The sequence below is a fragment of the Mandrillus leucophaeus genome, unplaced genomic scaffold (genome assembly GCF_000951045.1).
Source record: "Mandrillus leucophaeus isolate KB7577 unplaced genomic scaffold, Mleu.le_1.0 Scaffold15, whole genome shotgun sequence".
Lineage (NCBI taxonomy): Eukaryota > Metazoa > Chordata > Mammalia > Primates > Cercopithecidae > Mandrillus > Mandrillus leucophaeus.
In genome coordinates, this window is record NW_012101476.1 from 1,345,061 (window position 1) to 1,347,143 (window position 2,083).

General features: G+C 45.8%; 1 pseudogene; it reads left to right on the forward strand.

The window, feature by feature from the left end:
- LOC105535743 overlaps positions 1-1,309 on the forward strand; it is a 10,956-nt pseudogene extending 9,647 nt beyond the window's left edge.
- The last annotated feature ends 774 nt before the right edge of the window (positions 1,310-2,083 follow it).

The following is a 2,083-nucleotide window of genomic DNA, read 5'->3' on the forward strand; positions in this document are numbered from 1 at the left end:
TGATCCACCCGCCTCGGCCTCCCAAAGTGCTGGGATTACAGGCGTGAGCCACCGCGCCCGGCCAGGCCTCTAATTTTCTTATCTCTTCTCTCCTATTTTCTGTGACTATGTTTTTGTAAGCTTTCCTCAATTTTATATTCCAATCCTACTGAGTTTTTGATTTCTCACATTATATTTTTAAGTTTAAAGAGCTCCTTTTTGTCCTTTGAATGTTCCCCTAAAAAAAAAAGAAAATAGTGGCCAGGCATGGTGGCCCATACCTGTAATCTCAGCACTTTGGGAGGCTGAGGTGGAGGACTGAGATCAGGAGTTCAAAACCAGCCTGCGCAGCAAAGTGAGACCCCATCTCTACAAAAAAATAAAAAGATTAGTTGAGTGTGATGGCATGTGCCTGTAGTCCCAGCTACATGGGAGGCTGAAGCAGGAGGGCTGCTTGATTCCAGGAGGTCAAGGCTGCAGTAAGCCATGTTCGCACCACTGTACTCCAATCTAGGTGACAGAGTGAGACACTGTCTCAAAAACAACCAAAACCCCAACAGTATTGTGTTTTTGTCTCAGGTTTATATATTTGCAAATTGAATGTCTAAATACATTATACTCTTGCTGGGCATAGTGGTTTGCACCTTTAGTGCTAGTTCCTGGGGAGGCAGGGGCAGGAAGATCGCTTGAGCCCAGGAGTTCTGGGCTGTAGCATGCTATGCCGATCGGGTATCCGTACTAAGTTCGGCATCAATATGATGACCTCCTGGGAGCAGAGGACCATCAGGTTGCCTAAGGAGGGGTGAACTGGCCCAGATCAGAAAAGGAGCAGGTTGGTAGTTTAAATTGCATTGCACTGAAGAAATAGGTGGTGGGATCTTGCTGGGTGTTTGATTAGCCCTTTCTCTGTCTTGCTTGTTTGAGCTTCAGCAGAATTCGAAACGACTGGCAATAAGGCTGAGAAGGACTCTGGAAAAACCAAGACAAAGGCTCGTAGAGAGCCGACCTGCAGTTCCCAGTGGGACATATTCATCGACACCTGAGATCTAGGACAACCAGTCATGGGCATGTGGGTGCAACTGCTGCAGTGCATAGCATAGCCATCCTAGAGTAACTCACCGCAGAGCTACCTGAACTGGCAGCAAAAGCATCAAAAGACTTCAAGGTAAAGCGTATTACCCCTTGTCACTTGGAACTTGCTGTTTGTGAAGATGAAGAATTCTCTTCATCTTCATCTTCTCTCATCAAGGCTACAATTGCTAGTGGTAGTGTCGTTCCACACACTCACAGATCTCTGATGGGGAAGAAAGGACAACAGTAGACTGTCTAAAGGCTGCCTGGATTCCTTATTATCTCGGGACTCTAAGTACTCTACCAACTGTCCAGCATGGTGATTCCAGTGGACTGTATCTCTGTGAAAAACACAATTTCATCTTTTTTTTTTGTAGATGGAGTTTTGCTCTTGTTGCCCAGGCTAGAGTGCAATGGTGTGATGTCAGCTCACTGCAACCTCCACCTCCCAGGTTCAAGCGATTCTCCTGGCTCAGCCTCCTAAGTAGCTGGGATTACAGGCGCACGCCACCACGCCCGGCCAGCTTTTGTATTTTTAGTAGAGATGGGGTTTCATCATGTTGGCCAGGCTGGCCTTGAACTCCTGACATCAGGTGATCCGCCTGCCTTGGCCTCCCAAAGTGCTGGGATTACAGGCGTGGGCCACCGCTCCCAGCCCACGTTTGTCTTTTTGTAATTGTATCTGAGCAAGCTGGAAGTTTAATTAGCTTTCCAACCGACCAATTTCTGCATTCTGGTCTTAACCATGTTTAAGTGTTACTATGGCTTCAAAGAAGCTATTGATTCCAAAGTAGTGGGTTTTGATAGAGTTTTTTAAAAACTGGATTTTAACAGTGATGCAGAAGTTATAGTAACAAACATTTGGTTTTGTACAGGCATTATTTCCACTCTGGCGCATAAGCTTAATAAAGGTCATATCCCAAACTAAAAAAAAAAAGAGAGAGAGATGGAGCAGGTCAAAACTCCCATGCTGATCAGTTGATCAGTGGTGGGATTATGCCTATCAATAACCACTGCACTGTAGTCTGGGCAA